Source organism: Schistocerca piceifrons, chromosome 4 (genome assembly GCF_021461385.2).
Source record: "Schistocerca piceifrons isolate TAMUIC-IGC-003096 chromosome 4, iqSchPice1.1, whole genome shotgun sequence".
Taxonomy (NCBI): domain Eukaryota; kingdom Metazoa; phylum Arthropoda; class Insecta; order Orthoptera; family Acrididae; genus Schistocerca; species Schistocerca piceifrons.
Window position 1 is genome coordinate 152,074,943 of NC_060141.1, and position 19,117 is coordinate 152,094,059.

The following is a 19,117-nucleotide window of genomic DNA, read 5'->3' on the forward strand; positions in this document are numbered from 1 at the left end:
ATTCCATTCTGTGGCCACTCTCTCGGCCAGCCACCCCGAATCTAAACAATTCCGGGTTGCACGCTTGTCTGCTGCTGCCCAAAACAGCCTCTGCTACTGGCTTAAGTCGATGTTTCCGTTTCTGGTCTGTACTTTCGACTGCCAACAGCTTTGTTGTGTTATCACAGGAAGGCTTGGCGTGGTGCTGCCCCTGTCAACTCAGTGCCACAGGCACTCTCTGGCGAGTCTAGTATTCGTGGGGCCTATTGGGCGGCCAGGAGGCCAAACGTGCCACACGAAATTTCAGTTTCATGTCAGAAACTCTCCCCCCCCCTCCCCCTACTCCCCCTACAACACTCCTCACCAACCCTACCTTACAAAGAGAGTGACAACCACCAGACATGTACTACAAATAAAACAAGCATTATCAAGCACGACAAGAATTAGACCTATGCTTCACACCAAGACGCCGATCAAACAAAAAATTCAATCATGATATAAGAGAGGATCCGTTCCAGCACTTTTATCTGTCGTGTAGGGCAATGAAAAGCCAAACTCCACACTTTGCCCCTTAGCATTTCCTACTCAAGAATAGCACTCGCTGCTCTTTACTAAACTGCCCCTCGCATATGCGTACAACATTTGTAATCTCTCCACATTACTCATACCGAACACCTGTTTTTGTTCAATTAAGGCTCCCACGTAACGCAGATACTTTGTCATTTCTGGTATTGAGTCTACAGAAACTCGTAATTATTGGTTATTCTTACTAATGGATATGGCAATTTAGCAGACTGTCCACCCTCCCTTTGTTTTCCAACTCAAGCGTCTTAGCTGTCCTACCTGATTAATATCAGCACCCTATATCATATTAAAATTCAGCTTATTGCCTCTAGCAACGCGTCTCCACACGCACCCCCTGATAGGACTACAGCACAGGACCTGTGCTTGTGTGACTGACTGGGCGGGCGGAAAGAGAAATATGCCAAAAAATTTCAATTTAATAGCACAATACTATTTGCTGCAATTACTGCAGGTCAGTATATAAATTCCTGACTCAGTTTCTCAACTAGATGTCAGCTGGCACACACTGGTTTCTTCCTCGAGTTTTTGCAGCGGCAAAAGTGATTCTAATAGTTTTTTTCTTAAAACAGTTTGGCTATTTTGTCTGAAATGTTGGCTAAATATGGTATTGTTATATCTTAAACTTCCTGCACGTGATTTTGGATAGTGGGCTTGTCAGTTGTTTGCTTTTCTTGTCATGTGCTACGAACGTACACCTATATCATGTTCAGGACATAAATGTATTTGATTGCATTCGTTTATGTCTCTTAGTCTACTGCAGTAAGTGGGAATTTTTGGGCTCTGCATAAAAAATATCTGAATGCAGCTTCTTTATGTGAGTTAGGGTGTATGAAGGACTCATTAATGACAGTGTCTGCGGTAGTTCTATGTACATTGACGTTCAGAGTCTGATTTATTTCAGTTATTGCCTCGTCTAAAAAATTATTTTGTTATCTCTGTGGCATGGTGAAGTTGATGTTTTATGTAAACTATTGAACGTTCGTAATAAAGTTTCTGCTTTTTCTTCAACCCCATTATATATCACGACTGTGTCATCTACATGATTTCAGTACTGCTCACTTTTCTGGGTGATGATATCTTTCTAGTTCAAAAATTTATTTTCAGTATCGTTAATGAAAATTTCTGCAGTGATCCCACTGAGTGGACTATCTATTCCTTGGCTTACATCCTATTTATACGTTACGCCACTGAGTGTGAAATAGCTGTGGGAGAGGACAAGATGTAGCAATTCTATTAATTTAATTATTTCAGTTTTGGGTATTGTTTGGTATTACGATAAATTACGTCTCATTATGTCTATAGCTGCTCTGATGGTGATACTGCTATGTAACTCTACCATATCTATGGAGATAAGTTTTACATTCAATCTTACAAAACCAATATAAATATGAAACCGGTTACAAAAATTTAAAAGAAGTAGTCCTTCATGAGGCTGATAATGCTTCAGCCTTAGCATTTACTATCAATTTTTAACGAGGATTGCCAGTTGATGAAAACTTCATTTCCATTCAAGTGCGGACGATCACTAACTAACGTCGTATCTGCTAGAAAACAGTGTTCTTTTATTAGGAAGAAACTGTTTAATCCCATTACTGATCATGTGGGTGATATAACTGATTCATACTTGAACCATTCCGTACTTCCATTTAATGGTTCTGCCTCACAATGTATTGTATTGATTATCTCAATTTTTTATTGAAAAACAAATCAGGATGAAAAAAGGTCGATGGCTCTTGGAAACAGGCACCATAAATGATATTTTAGTTTTTCTAGAGGGAGAAGAGACCTAACAATCGACAACCCGATATGACGGAATGTTAAAATCCAGATACTGTCTTATAGCTGCAGGTTGGGTTGAGAACTGTGCTTCAATACACACATAAACGAGGAAGTACGCACAATACAAACGCCAATTTTTCCTTGTAATAACGTTTCAAATTCATCATGGAACATAAATATTTTCTAGAAATAAAAAGCTTTGCATGCCAGAGAGTCCCTTGAGCACTGCAAGATAGTCCACGAAATGTTGCTTGGTAATGAAAGATCCCAGTTAATTTTAAAAGTTTCTATAATCCTCTTTAGGTGTATACCGAACAAAATCGAGAATTCGATACACATCCACGTAAAGAGTTCTGAAATTTTTTCAGGATTGATTTAGTTAAATCTGTGCATCTACTACCCATCTTCTCCTTTAAAACGCTTATGAGTTGCTTTCATATATCTGATAACTGGAAGATAAATATAGTTACCTAGTTCTTGCGTCGATATTCGTACTTTTTCCCAATAAATCATCCCTTCTAGCACAGTTAATGTGTCACTTTGGAGTAAGCTTTACATACTTGCAGCCTGGCAAGGAAGTCATTAATATCTTATGGGGGAGCAACCATGTTGGACAGCTGTCTACAGGTGCGAGTTAACAACGGGAGAGAACCGAACTTCCTCCACCCCTCCATTCACACTGCTAAGCCAAGCGCTCGATCTAGTGTTCTGTGTGGGCGTGCCACCACAGATTTGTGCAACAGCCTATTAAAAATTCTAATAATTTAAAATCATGCAGGTTATTATTAAGATGGTTTAGAAACATGTAAATATAGTTAATATAGAGTCTGAACCTCCTCAATTCAATGGTATCCACAAACATCGGCGTATTACAAAAAGTTTACCTCCGCTGAAATCTGAAGACGCAAAGCAGAAATTTTAATAGCATGTGTATTTTAGTATAAAATATTCTGTAGAAGTTTCTGTAGAATTGAGTTAAATATTTTACAAGCTATAGTTATTTAATCGGAATTTTATATTTGTTGAAATTTGACCCTATAGAGTTGAAATTGTTCTAGCATGGATACATCGTGTCGTGTAGCCCTATGCTCAAAATTTTTTCCAAAAGCTAAATTTTGGCCTAGAACGCCGTAAAATATAAGAGATTATGTGTCTTTTAGAACTGAGTTATGATGTTTGGGCCCCATGTGACCCAAGTCAATTGTTCGTGCGGCCGAGATTCTCAATTGTATTAGGCCTAGATTAACACTTTTTAAGTGAGTAATTTTTTTGCTCACTAACAAAATATTGAGGGAGCTGGGACAGAGGTTAGCACACCGGACTCGCATTCGGAAAGACGACGGTCTAAGCCCGCGTGCGGCCATCCTGATTTAGGTATTCCGTGATTTCTCTAAATCGCATCAGGCCAGGATGGTTCCTTTGAAAGGGCACGGCCGACTTCCTTCCCCATCCGTATCTGTGGTCTCCGATGGAACCGATGACCTCGCTGCTTAGTTCTCTCCCCCAGATCAATCAACCAACCAACCTAACAAAATATTACTGTCTCTCTAAGTATTTTTGTGTAAGAGGTGCTTCATTTTAATTGACGTTGGTGAATTCGACCATGAGCTAAGTAAAGTTGGCCGCTTACCTCATGGGCATAGGGTTAAGTAACACGTCCATGTGGGATTAGAAGTGATATGTTTTATTGTTTGTCTTCTGACAGCTGATGGGAGCGCGACTGGTACCGATCAGCAGCTATGGTGTAAATTTTAATACGCAGGTAACATGATACGCGCTTTACGGAGATGGTCATCTTTAACACCTGTAGCTGGGAATATGAAATTAAATGAAGTCTCTTGTAGTACAACGCAATGAGTAGAAGAAAAATAACGTTCAAACCATTTAGCAAACATTTGTGATTGTGTCTAATATTGCATAACGCATTTAAATAAAACTACAATTGCTGTTGCTATCGATTAATCATCCGCTCACTCAGACAACACAACGACACTTCTTCAGGATTTTATATCCCGCCTGGAAGGCGGCGCGTGGGTCTGCTCCGGAAAACTGAAAGGTTGGCCGAATGCAGGAAGTGAGTAAGAGCAGGAAAAGGTAATACACGTCGGTCTGCGAGTGAGTAAAAGTGGTTTACTGGTGCATGAATATTTACAGAGGCATACATAACTTTGCAATGAGGTGCGAAGTGTCCCGGCCGTCTGCTCCTGATCAAATGGGCAGAATCTGGAGCGGAGCTCGTAGAGCACAGCAGCGGATAGAGGGCGCTGTCGTCGGTGTCGGTGTCGTAGTGCCAACATACGCCGTGGCATCGTAGCTATCGATACCACACAGGAAATTACAGTGTGACAGCTTTATGGTCGCTGTGGGTGACAGAAATTTGAAACAGAGAACAGTTGGCACTAAGTTTTCCAGAATGTACCGACTTTTAATGATCAGTACTTGGGGACCGGTATCCAATTTATCGCGCGCTTACTGTAAGTACTCTATTGGGAGCTCATAACATAGGTTACCAATTAATAATAAGATCGGTACGTATACGCCCCGAGATGTAGCCCCAGAATGTCAGTACTCGCTTTTGAGCAAAAAAGGTTTGACGACCACTCATCTAGATATTACAGAGCCATATTCGGGCTATAAAATAATGAAGATGAGTTTCAAAGAAATTATGAAGTATTATTAGAAGGTACAGCGAAGACAGAAAGCACAGTTCAGAAGACAAAGACTACTCAGAGTTCTGGTTAAAAATCGTACAAGCCATTTTTATTGGAACAGAAAAACAGAATTTAAATGTTTCCTTCATTAAACTGTTGCCTATAGTGGAAAATATTAGAAAGTAGATACAATTTCAGTTGGAAGAGTTGTCAGAAATTTAATGAAGCAAGAAGGCTGCTTTTCAAGCATGTAGTCGGATGCGTTTGCGGGCAAGAAGCGAGTGTTCCATTTGCCAGTTTTTACAAGTGTCAGTCCCAACAGAAATTCAGGGACAGTGTGACGCCAGCGATCAGTGATTGAGTTTCAGTTTACTGGAGTTTCACGACGTATTGAATTGTGACGGTAGTTGCAACCTCGAATGGCGATGTGTGACGGAAATTTTATCGTGAGAGAGACTGTGGTTGTTCTGGATCTGCTTGGTATAGATTTCAATTTTTATGTTTTTAGCGAGGTTTTGTGAGCGACTGGATCATTCAACTTTGCACTTCTCTGGGGAGCTAAACTATCTTCGATTACTCCGACTGATGTTTCTTAGAGACAGAATTTGTCGAACTGTGAATAGGATTTTGATTCTGAACTGCTCATGTGAAACGCATTAAACTTGGATGGAATGTTGACCAAATGGCTACAATAGATACTTCCTCAAGACCACGCAGTGTTAAGTAAGAGCTTTTATTCACATGTGGAGAGCTGAAAAATGTGTAAAAAGTGGGATGGAGCCTACAGGTAACTCAGAACGATCTTCAGGTTATCTACCTTAGTAGTCTACAGACTCTTGTAGCATGGTGGACAATAAGTACGAAGAGAAGTCCGGAAAGACAAAAACTAAAATTTGATCCACCACACCTCCACAACATATATGAATAATACCGGAAGAAATAAATTATCCTATAAGCAGAGACGTTGTCCTATCTACGAACGCAACGTTCCCTCGAAAGTGAAAGGATTTGTATGGTCCGAGTTGGGCTGCAGAATGGAATAGCTAAGCTTGCTCTACTCTTCTGTCTTGGACATTACTTCTCAGTCGTGTTACTCAGCCATTTCGACCTGAGACTGAAGTGCACCATCAGCCTTTTTAGGTAACTGATGAATTTGTTATGTAGAACTAATATTTTTCGTAGTTAAATCTTTTTTGAGGCTTCTCTTCCCGTTATCCTACTGAACACCAATTTCACATGCCTTGTGTTTATATGTAATGAACTGAAACTAAGTGGTAATTGAAGAAAAATGATCCAAAATTAATTATTTAAAAGTGAAATTAACAGGAAGTGAAAAGAAGCTACATCAGAATGGAAGAGAGAAATAAATAAACAAACTGAGCATCAGATGATTGTTGTGAAATTTTGTGGTGTACATAGGAAGATGGAATGTAATATCTGAAATGTAAAAATTAAAGGTGTTGACCTACGTGTTGTAGATGGGAAACTTCTACGAAATGCAGGAGGAACCAAAGATAGATGGCAAAAGTACGTCGAAGTTCTGGACGGTGGTGAAGACCTGTCCCAGAGCTTGAATTCAGAGAAGGTTGATGCGGAGAAGCAAGAGATACAGCAACGCGGCTGAAGTCTGGCGGGACACTGAACAACCAGAGATTAAACAAGTCTGCTGAAATAGATAATATACCCTTTGAGTTAGTCGAACCGATAAAATGAATATGAAAACTACCGAACAATCACGCCTGTTTACTTTCAACTAAAGATAATGCACGACATAACAGAAACGAATATTGAGAATTTGGACGAAGGACAGTTCGGTTTCCTGTCACGAAAAGTTACCAAAGAAGCAATTCTGACACTGCGTTTGGTAACGAATGGAAGACTTACGAAGACTCAAAAAACTTCGCACCATTTTTGAACTAACATCCACGCAAACATTCGTCAGTAATGTAGAATGTGATGTTCAAAATTACGAGGCGAATGAAGAAAAAATAAGAAAACAGACGAGTAGTCTACATCATCCGCAACACAAAGGAAGGGTAATAAACCAGGACGAGAAGGGTTAGGGTACCGTCACACTTAAAGGCCTTGTTTTATGTGAAAGTTGATTGGAAACCCTCGTCTCTGAAATAAGAATCAATTGCGACGTCCTTGTCGTGTACGCGGGCTACTAGAGCATAGCTGAGATCACTAACGCACGCTTTTGTGGTGACACTTAGGTCGGAGGTAGCGGATAAGACCCCGGTGAAAAAAAAAAAAATGTTTATCGCCTGTATATGCCAGCAAGTGGAAGAGAGGGAGAAGGTAAAATTACGGTCATCAAAAAGTATACCTACATCCTGAATTAAATATCATATCTCTTCATAGATAGTATTATGAAGTGGGTCAATGTAACACCGTTGATGGTGTTCCAAGCATCAGATGAGGCTTTAAGATCAAAGATCCCCTTGATGCTATTTGCGAGGGGGAAGCTATGACACGGCACAGGGTATTACTCTCTGTTTCACTCTCTCTTGTCTTAGGCGTCTTCAAGTGCATAAACATCATATTCACCTGTAATATATTCACTGAGACACAAGAGAGAGAGATTATCCAAATGGTGTCGACTGGAGAGACTTGTACAAACCCTAGAGCTACATAAGCAAATAGAACCCTCCCTTACTGAGTACGGGACTTTATGTTACTTCCTGGTATGCCCTATTTGTTTGGCAGAAATGGGTGGCGAATGGATGAGCAACCAGTAGGTCAGCACTCATCCAGGCCATTAAAGTCTGCTGTTCTATTTCCATATAATCTAAATAACTGTAGAAAGCGTATTTGGAATGTGGCACTTAGGAAAGGAAGTAAACAGTGGTTACATGTTTAAAATAAGAGCGGCAGCATCAAAACAGACAACGTACATCATGTAAACGGCCCTGAAAGGCAGGCATAGGATGAAGGTGCTAAATTATAGTAACCTTCTCCGAGCTATTGTCAGTTGTCTCTCCACACCCAGAATTCTAACAATGTCATTTCTGTACCAAGTCTTCTCTAATTTACATACACGCCCACACACACACACACATACACACACACACACACACACACACACACACACACACACACACACACCGAAACAAAAGCCATTGCAAAAGCACCCGCTAGAGACCTCGGCTTTAGTGGGAGGTTGCAATAAGATGTTAGTAGTAATTTTTCGGTGTGAAAAAATGTTCTGCTAGGTATTTGGTGTTCCATATCGCCGCGGTGACGTACTTGTCGACTGAGTGGTAATTACATATAACTGAAATTTTATGGAGCTGGAGTTACTGTTTATGATCAAACTCTGTGTTGTGATTTTTAAATGATACCTCTGTGTGACCAAGTAAGTCCACTGCTATAATGAACGACGTTATTATAACATTTGGAAAACTCATCTTCTCGGATGTGTCCAGCCAGCAAGGAAATGACAGTAGCACAGACCAGCTGTGTGTGACATTGTGGTGTCATATACATTGGAAGAAGTGTGAGAAAGAGTGTTCTGAGCTCTCAAAATTTGATAACTCGAATATAGTTACCCAACTTGTAGAAAGGCGAATAATCCAAACAGATTAATCGGACTTCAGATGGGGATGAGGGGCAGTCGCGGATGTATACTGACCTGGGTGGGTGGGGCCTCTATGGTGTTTAGGTGGTGATGTGGCGGGTTGTAAAGGCGGTCATGCTGGCTACGGATGACTAGGAGAACTACGTTGCAAGATAAGTCATATTTTATTTCGTCTCGAGTTACAACGTCTTTGTGGTGCGACTCCCCTGGATATGACCTCTCCAGGTCTGGGTCTAGGCAGAACTGGTGACGTCAGATGGTCAGGCGAGCTGGCCATTTAACGTCCACATTCTGTTTGCTGCCGTTGTTTACCCCACTCAGCAGCACGTGCCTGAATTAGTACTGTGTGGCCCTGAGTTAGCAGTGCCAGCGACTTATCCGCTGAATTCTCATAGGCGTCCACTGCTACCATTTTGAGAGCTTGACGTGGTAAAGAAGGATGTCAGCAGTACCTGGCTGCAAACCGCTGCCTTCCAAGGCAGAAGTCTGGTGTTGCCGTTGAACCTGGGAGCTGCTCATCAGTCCGACCTGTGTGCTTAGAACAGTAATCTGGTCTGGCGGAGCTAACTGTCCAGACTGTCGTTGGCCGCTGGCTGTTCCATAGTGCTATGGAGACTTACATGGACGTGACGTGGAGGAGGGTGCTGCCAGACTGCACATAACTTGTTAGAATCAGAAGGTATTTATAGTGGTTAGTAGTACACTTGTTGTGCTGATTCATTGCTTCCAGGTACATTCAAATCAATACCCCTGTGTCTCCTTGTGGAAATACTCTGCAGTCCAGCTCATAGTTACACGGCCTTTCTGCAGTTTCACCACAACTGTTCCACTTGGACCAGCCGCTTTGTGGTGTACAAACAAGCTTGCTTGTGAAATTACATATCAGCGCTTGTGTGCCTACTTTTTTGCCTCACACACGGCCACAATCGAACTACTTTTAATTTAGCAGCGGACAAAATTTACTGATGGTGCTGCATACCTCCCCTCTTTGAAAACCCAGATACCAGGTAAAAACCCGTGACCAGTCTGCAACAGAAGATTGCACACACATTTCCTCTTACATTAAGCGACAAAAATCAGAAGGTGGGACACATTCCATCTACGATTCTCATCCCATCGACTCGTTCAACCGTACTTACTTATACTACATAAAACTTCTGTCCTCTTAAACATTAACTCCGGCAGAACATTAAACAGCTAGTCGTGCATTATCCTGCTGAAATGTAGGTTTTTCGTAGGGATCGAATGAAGGGTAGAGCCACGGGTCGTAACACATCTGAAATGTAACGTCCACTGTTCGAAGTGCCGTCAGTGCCTACAAGAGGTGACCGGGACGTGTAACCAATGGCACCCCATACCATCACGCCGGGTGATACGCCAGTATGGCGATGACGAATACACGCTTCCAATGTGCGTTCAACGCGATGTCGCCAAACACGGATGCGACCATCATGATTCTGTAAACAGAACCTGGATTCATCCGAAAAAATGACGTTTTGCCATTCGTGCACCCAGGTTCGTCGTTCGGTACACCATCGCAGGCGCTCCTGTCTATGATGCAGCGTCAAGTGCAACTTCAGCCATGGTCTTCGAGCTGATAGTCTATGCTGCTGCAAACGTCGTCGAACTGTTGGTGCCGATGGTTGTTGTCTTGCAAACGTCCCCATTTGTTGACTCAGGGATAGAGACGTGGCTGCACGATCCGTCACAGCCATGCGGATAAGATGTCTGTCATCTCGAATGCTAGTGATACGAGGCCGTTGGGATCCAGCACGGCGTTCCGTATTACCCTCCTGAACTCACCGATTCCATGTTCTGCTAACAGTCATTGGATCTCGACCAACGCGAGCAGCAATGATAAACCGCAATCGCGATTTGTTACAATCCGACCTTTATCAAAGTCGGAAACGTGATGGTACGCATTTCTCCTCCTTACCCGAGGCATCAAAACAACGTTTCACCAGGCAACGCCGGTCAACTGCTGTTTGTGTATGAGAAATCGGTTGGAAATTTTCCTCATGTCAGCACGTTGTAGGTGTTGCCACCGGCGCCAACCTTGTGTGAATGCTCTGAAAAGCTAATCATTTGTGTATCGCAGCATCTTCTTCCTGTCGGTAAATTTCGCGTCTGTAGCACGTCCTCTTCGTAGTGTAGCAATTTTAATGGCCAGTAGTGTTCGTCCCTCGTGCGTGTCTGTTAGCCAGTTTAAGAGCAGGATTAGGTTAGGATCCAACGTTTCATTCATGTAGGCCAGATTTCTCACTGGAAGGATCGCTAGTGGCTTCTCACGCCAATGCAGTTGTGACTGCGTAATGTTCAACTTTGTTTCTCCTGTAACACATGCTGACAGGTGACAGGTCTGCCCTGTTATATCACAGTCCGTCCTGTTAATAATCATGCCACTTCCGTGTATCCTACACGCAATCAGGTGAAGATTGCAAAAATTTTGCTATTGCCATTCTTGTACCCACAGTATCTATCCGTTATATAACTTCTAGGTTCCAATTCACAGTATTTAACGCCATCTTCAATATCATATCCCCATGCCTTGTGAAAAGTGCTCCACATTCTAATGGCAGTACCTGCAGCGCCCCCACTCCAGTTCTAGTGATGAGGTGCAACACTGCCGATATAAGGACTCCCCTCATCTTCACTTTGACCTGCAGCAAGCTGGGAACAGGGAACTCTCATCACTCCACCCCCCCCCCCCCCCCCCTACTTTCTCGCAGCCATACACAGAAGAAACCTTACGTAGCTTATAGGCAAATGAACATAGAAATAAAACACTACATATAACATGAACCAAACTTCCCTCTATCCTCATTCTCAACTGATACCTAATCGCTTATGATTCTACAAGTAAATAGCACATACATTGTAACACAAAAGTAAACTACTCTCTCCTACTTCTTTCGTCTTAATACATCCGGAAACTCCTGTAAACGACGTTCTAGGTTTCCATGCTTCCTCTTCTTTCTGCTAGTCACAGCTTAACCCTCAACGGACGGTGACAGCTGCGTCAACCCGTCTGGAGCATCTTTAAATGGCTTCAGATGCCCAACACGAAAATTTTGCGAGTTGGTAACTGAAACTTGATGATTAACAGCGGTATTGTGTCAACTGCCTGATATTGCAGCTCATCAAGAGTTTCATAATTCTTATTCTTATCTTTTGGAGCGTAAACTAATTGACTTTATACTGTAGTTGTTTGCTCACACAATTTCCCAGTCGTTTTTGGCATTCCAGGGCTCTGGTGTTTGCTCCCTGAACACGCTCCCCAATTTCTCTCGCTGTTTTAGCAAAGTCCTTGACGGACTCCCCATCCTTGCCATCTCTTTGCCTAATTTTGTCAAACAGCGGTGGCGTTCACCTCCGGTAACTTACTCCATAAAGTGACAATCCTGTAGCAGAGCAGACTTTTAAATTATACGTGCTTATAACGAAGGATAAATACACGTCCACGTCATTATGATGTATGTTTACATAATGACTTAACATCCTTCCTACTATGCAATGTTCCCTCTCTGTTCTACCATTAACTTTCCAAACTTTAGCAAATTACAAAGCTGATTTACCAAATATGGCACGAAGTTGTCCCCTCAACAGTGATCATAGTTTTTGTCCCTCCAAATTTGAGCACTCAGCTGTTTACCAATGCTTACACTACCTAGAAAAATGATCAATAATAGTTAATAAATCGATTCCTGACTAGAGTCCTGTTGAATGGCCTGAGGACCTCATTGTAAAAGGTTCCAGTGCCTCTACTAACCTCTGGCATGGCATTAACTTATGGCTCATATGTGCCACGTAGTCCACAACATCTTCTTTCCTGGATTTCTATCAATAGCATTCCGCTACTCATGTATTCATTGTTCTACAATCCACATATCCTGACAATACGTGGTCATGCATTTCTTTCAGCACTTTCTCTTTTATCTTTTAGCTAAATCTACAACACATGGCACTAACCTCATTGTCTTCCACAAGAATCCGCACACACAGTGAACTGTAGCTTCAACACATACTGTTCACATTCCATGTCAGCCTGTTGCGCTGCTTGCAATTGGGCAAGGCTGGGACCCAGTGTTTGTATCACTGCTACTTTTCAGCTTAAACTATCTACGTTCGTACGTTTCTTACAAGGCTTGCTTATGACTTCATAATCGAACTCAGTTACCCTCAGTGCCCATCTAACCAGTCTATTAGAAGGCTCCTTACTCCTCGAGCAGGCGCACCGCTTTTCATAACGTAAGCGCACATGTACTTTGTACACATGTGAAGAATAGGTGTCCTTATGTTACATGGTAAACATGTATCAGTTAAATCACGGATAAATCTTAGTTTGATTAAACAACGATAAAATAAACTTATATTATATTAGCTAAATCACTGTCTAATTAAACAATGTTAAAATAAAGTTTCATTGTACCACTCTGTTGTTGTGTACAAGGGTCACCCCACAGTAATGACCCATTCAGACAACTGAACAGCATAATTTCATCACATCCCGGTCGAACACACATTCGATAACTAATTGTGTCATAGACAATTGCTTCATTGTGGAACTGTACTGCTAACTCAGAACCTGTGACATTTCCTTGCACAGATTATATGATTTTTTCTTGCCTAGCTCGATGTACTGCTCACTTGGGCCGAGCGGTTCTAGGCGCTACAGTCCGGAACCGCGCGACCGCTACGGTCGCAGGTTCGAATCCTGCCTCAGGCACGGATGTGTGTGATGTCTTTAGGTTAGTTAGGTTTAAGTAGTTCTAAGTTCTAGGGACTGATGACCTCAGAAGTTAAGTCCCATAGTGCTCAGGGCCATTTGAACCAAGCCATTTGCTCACTTAGACGTGTGAAAACAAAACTTATCAATGAGTTAAATGAAACAATTACAGAGGAACACGTTCGGGTTCGCTGTTGTAAAACACTAATGAAATGGTACAAGACAGTGTTATTTGTGCTTAGAGCATTTTACACATAGGCTTACCATCACAATGGTGAAGCACCAACAACCAATACAGATGGTCAGTTACTGCTTAAAACTTCTTCCCATACAAATAACATTGGAGATCCGCAATCCCACATATCACACTAAGCATCTCTCTTCGGGTTCTATAGTAGTTCTTCCATTTTCTCTTCAACTGACTAGAGACATATGCTTCCGTGTACTCCTCTCCATTTACTACTTAACTGAGAGTACACCTTAGAGTTTTATTAGAAATGTCGGTTGACAAAATAAACTGTCTCACGTAGTCTGGAAGAATTAGTAGTGCATTTGATGTTAATGCTTTCTGTAACTCTTCGAAGAAATCTTGACTTTCCTGAATGGGTTAGTTAAATATCTGCATGACCTCTTAACCATTCAGTCATTGTATTTGAAGTCAGTGGTGTATGTCAAAGACCTGAGGGGCCACAGGAACAGTTCTGATACCTAGAAAATCACAAAACTTTTACAGGCATGCAGCAGTGAGTGTGTGTATGACACCTGATTGAATGAGTTCAAGACATGCTGCGTCATTTTCTGGTTTTTGGTTGGCAAAGCTGTCATGGTCTGGCATGTCATTCACGAAGACTCACTTAAAGAGTCGTAATTTCTTCAGATATGTCTCACACTAACTTCTTCATTGAAGGGTGATAGCCCCATGCAGATGGTATTGGCAACGGGTAGGTAGTGAGCGGTGGCATGCCACTCTCTCACTTTAACAACTTTGTCAGTCAGATTAACACTCATATTTTACGTCATGGTCTCGGTGTTTCTCAGTAATTAATTTGCTATGTGTGGTTTATGACATTTTTACATGGAGAAATTGTGAGCAAAATGTCCTTATTACTGCATGTGTGACCTGTAGAGACCTTTTACCCCAGGGGCCATAGTGGAGGCAATGGAGAACAGGGAGAGAGGTGAATTTGCGGGCCATAAAAGTTGAGTGCAGTGACCTGGCCATGTGAGTGATCCTGGAAAGCAGCGCTCAGTGGATCTTACCTGAAGAGGAACTTTGGTCGAAGCTCTCTCCTCCTTCCACTTAGGGTCGGACAGAAGGACGCCATTTCACAAAAGTTTTACCTGGGCCAGGCAACAGAGTATTGCAAAGGCAGCTGGATGGCAGAAAGTGGATGGAGGAAGCCATTTAGGAGAGACTGCTGTAAACTGAGCTTTTGTGCAAACAGTGGGAAGGTCATAAGACTCTGTGCATTCTCATGTTAGAAGCTACGACGGTACGGACAGAGCGGCTGGTGTACATGTTTAGCGGAGGCAGGACTTTAACAGCCCTCCTCCCTGACGCCAGGAAGCCGCCAGGTTCTCTGAAAGAGCGACAAAAACATGTGTTTCATAGGCACGACAATCTGGGAAGCTTCTGAAATTGGAAAGAGTCAGCCCAGAAAGATTAGATCACTCCGTAAAGAGGGACTGTGGTCCCGTCTAGGTATATGTTGTTTTGCCACAACATGGCTGTGCTTATCGCGAGAACTGCGTCTCCCTAGTTTAAAATCCTTTTTCAGCCAAGAGAGATTTGGGAATCGCTGGTTGGCTCCTCTCAGGACATGCAAAGTAGAGGCTTACTCCCCCGCCCTCTACCCCTCCCTCACCAACGTGGAAACACTGGTGCTGTCTTTGGATTGGCTACCAGGTTAACAGAGCAGTCAAGAGCGGAGATTCAGTGAGTAGAGGGTAGTTCGATTGGTTTGTGCGATGTTGAGGAATTTCCGTTTTTGCTAATTCCGCTCCCGCACCAAGGCTTAGTGGAAAGTTGTTGTGATTCTTTGGTTTCTTTGTCTTCTGGTCCTCCCCTCGTGGAGAACTTCAGGTCTTTCCCTTAGGGTTGACACTTGTGGTCTGTATCTTATGGTGGACTAAGAGGCAGTTGCAGTTTCCAACTGTACACAGTGGAACTGTATATCATCTCGTGTGTCGGGAGGGTGAACTTCTTCGTTCTGAGTCAATCGTCTGACGTTTTACAATTCCAGCATTAACTGTCGTACCTGTGGGCCAAATTTGTTTGGCCCGATCAGCGAACAGTTGCACATCACACTGAAATCTGCTAGTATTTCATGGATTTGATACGGAAGATTCTCGTGTTCTGATAATCAGAACGCCAGGCCCCGTAGTTTGCATATTTTCGTGGATTAGTCAGAACATACAGCTGCCACAGTGCACCACTCCTCGCCGATAGCGCGCCGTTTTCTACTGTCGCCTGAATCAAGTTGAAAGGGTAAAGAATTCCTGCACCGGCGTAGGGTTGTTAAATGATATTCACAGCTCCCTGTTCTCAGGTGAACCATAGTTTGTGGTATAAATGATTGTAGTTGATTCTATTTCAATAGAGCTGTGCCTTAGAGTGGATTCATGTAAACAAATTCAGACTGCGCTGTAAAAGGGGTTCAGAGGAGAATTAGTATAGCTTCCACCCCAATGCATGCTTTGCCTATCAGACACAATTTCTTAATTTATTTGTGTTTGTCATTTTTTGCGTACGATTTATCAGGTCGTTGTCCAGAAAGTTGTAGTTACTAAAGGCTTAATATAAATAGTCATTATTTTGTAAACTTAAATACGTCACTGTTCTCGTTCATACTCCCTCTGTTATTCACTGTTTTTATTTTATTGTGGTGATACATGTGTACACCAGAAATTTAAGGTTCAGTCTAATTAAATTAGATAATTTGGTCATTAATTTCAGTTCGGAAAATGATATAGGGCAAAAAAATGCCATGGGTAAATTCACTAATTCGTATATAAAAAATTAAGGGTGTAGCACACTATTTGAAGGTTTTTACCAAGATTTTTCTTTATGTAAAGAGAATAACATTTAGCTTCACTCAGACATATATCTATGATTGAAGCAAGTGACGGCTTGCACTACAGAGTGATTCTATGATTATGTTACAAAATTTTAAGGGTGATGGAGAAGAATAAATCTATAAATTTGAGGCAAGGTTACCTGTTCCAGGAGTGAGCAAGTCGAAGCGAAAACCGTTCTTATACCTCTGACAGTCGACAACATTTGTCTGTACTATTCTAGGTTAGGTAGGTTTTAGAAGTGGTAGTATGGGCCAAAACAAGAAAAAAAAGTCCAGTCAACATGGGATCTAAAATGCATGCCGTAAGAGTTATGAGCACTTGTTCAATAGAGGAGATGAGCTTCACAGAGGCAAAGATGAACAAGTACTCACATCGCCTCCGGTATCTATTTTAGAACCCATGTTTACTAGACTTTTTTCTTGTTTTGGTCCATACTACAATCTCTGAAAGTTGCATACCCTACGTTCTTAGCAGACGGGTACATGTATTCCGCTGTCAGAAGTATCAGGATGATTTTCGCTTGCAACTTTCGACTCGTTCGTTTCCGATCCATGGGCCCTTACCTCAAATAGATACATTTATCCATCTCCATCATCCTTGAAAGTTTGTAACATTATCAAGGAATCAGCCTGAGTCTACATACATTTACAGGCCCCAGCATCTTAGATGACGTTTCTGACATGATTTCCTATTCAATATATTACGTACTCACTCCCCTCTACAAGTCCTAGAAGTATACACCGGGAATATCCGAACACCCTGTATATCGTATGTTGTTGTGGTGTTCTGTCGAAAAGCTGGTTTGATGCAGTTCTCCACGCTAGTATCTCATGTGCAAGACTTTTCATCTCTGCATAACTACTACAACCGACGTCCATTTGAAACTGTTTGCTGAACTCAAGCGTTAGTATTCCTCTGCGATAGTAGCCCCTCGTTCTCAAATTGACGATTCCTTCATGCCTCAGGATGTGTCCTACCCACCGAACCTTTCTGGTAGTGAGGTTGTGGCATAAATTTGTCTTTTCCCTAATCTGATTCAGTACCTCCTAATTCGCTATTCGATCTACCCATCGCAACTCTAGCGTTCTTCGATAGCACCACGTCTCAAAAGCTTCTATTCAGTCAGTGTGTGAGCCGACTATCGTCAACGTTTCACAACTGTACGAGGCAATACTCCAGACAAATACGTGCAAAAAAGAATCCCTAGCATTTAAATTTGTATTAGATATCAACAAAATCACCTTTTTCAGAAATGCTTTTCTTCCTACTGCCAATCTGTATTTTTATTCGTTCTACTTCAGCCGTCATCATTTACTTTCTCGCCCAAACAACAGATCTCATTACCAATTTTACTGTCAAGTTTCTGAATCTAAGAGGGGCATTCAATAAGTAATGCAACAATTTTTTTTCTGACAGCTTATTGGTTTTATTCAGGATATCAACATACCATCTTATTCTCCACTCTTTCGCTACAAAACCTCATTTTGCAACGTAATCTCCTTTTCAATGCGCCTTGCTGGAGGGGTGGGGGGGGGGGGGGAAGGGGGCGTGTATGCCCTTATGGAACCGCTCTTCAGGTTGACATCGGACCCAACGTCATGCTGCATCAAAATGGTTCAAATGGCTGTGAGCACTATGGGACTGAGGTCATCAGTCCCCTAGAATTTAGAACTACTTAAACCTAACTAACCTAAGGACATCACACACATCCATGCCCGAGGCAGGATTCGAACCTGCGACCGTAGCGGTCGCGCGGTTCCAGACTGAAGTGCCTAGAACTGCTCGGCCTCAACGACCGGCCTTGCTGCATCAATGACCCGATCATCATCAGCATACTGCTTTCCGCGGAGAGCGTTCTTCATTGGGGGAAACAGATGGATGTCGGAAGGTGCGAGATCGGGGCTGTAGGATGGATGAGGAAGAACAGTCCAATGAAGCTAGCTCCTCTCAGTTGTGAGACCTTGTGTTGTCTTGGAGAAGAAGTTAGTTTTCATTTTTGTGGCGAAGTGCTGAAGTCGGTTCCTCCATTTCTTGGGAATGGTACAATACACTTCAGAATTGATCGTCTTACCATGAGGGAAGACATCAAACAGAACAACCCCTTCAGAGTCTCACAGGAAGGTCGCCATGACTTTACCATCTGAGTGTGCGGCTTTTAACTTTTACTTCAGTGGAGAAGTGCAGTGGTACCGCTCCATGGATTGCCCTTTTGTTTTCGATTTGAAGTGATGAACCCATGTTTCATCGCCTGTGATAATGTTAAACAAAAAGTTGTCAAGATAAGCCTCGTCATGCGCAAGCAGTTCCGCACATAGGATCCTTCGTTGTTGTTCACTGTCTTCTGTTAGGCGGCAAGAAACTCAGTTGGCGCACCTTTGAGTACCCCAGTTGGTGAACGAGTGTGGCAGCACTACTACTAGAGACGTCCAGTTGAGCAGCGAGGTGTCTGGTTTGATTCGTCGATCATCTCGAATGAGAGAGACAGCACGTTCCCATTGTAGGAGTCACAGTTGTGTGTGGCAGGTCGAAACGCGGGGGATCAGAAAGGTTTGCGCGATCTTGTTGCGATGATGACAGACGTCTGGCCAAATGACTAACCGTGCTTTTATAGGTCTCCTTAGACGTTCTACAAGCGCCTATGAATATCTGCGGTGCTCTGGTTTTCAGCCAAAAGAAACTAAATGACAGTTCTCTGCTTCGAAAGCACGTCCGTTACAGACGCCGTTTTGAATGCTGCAT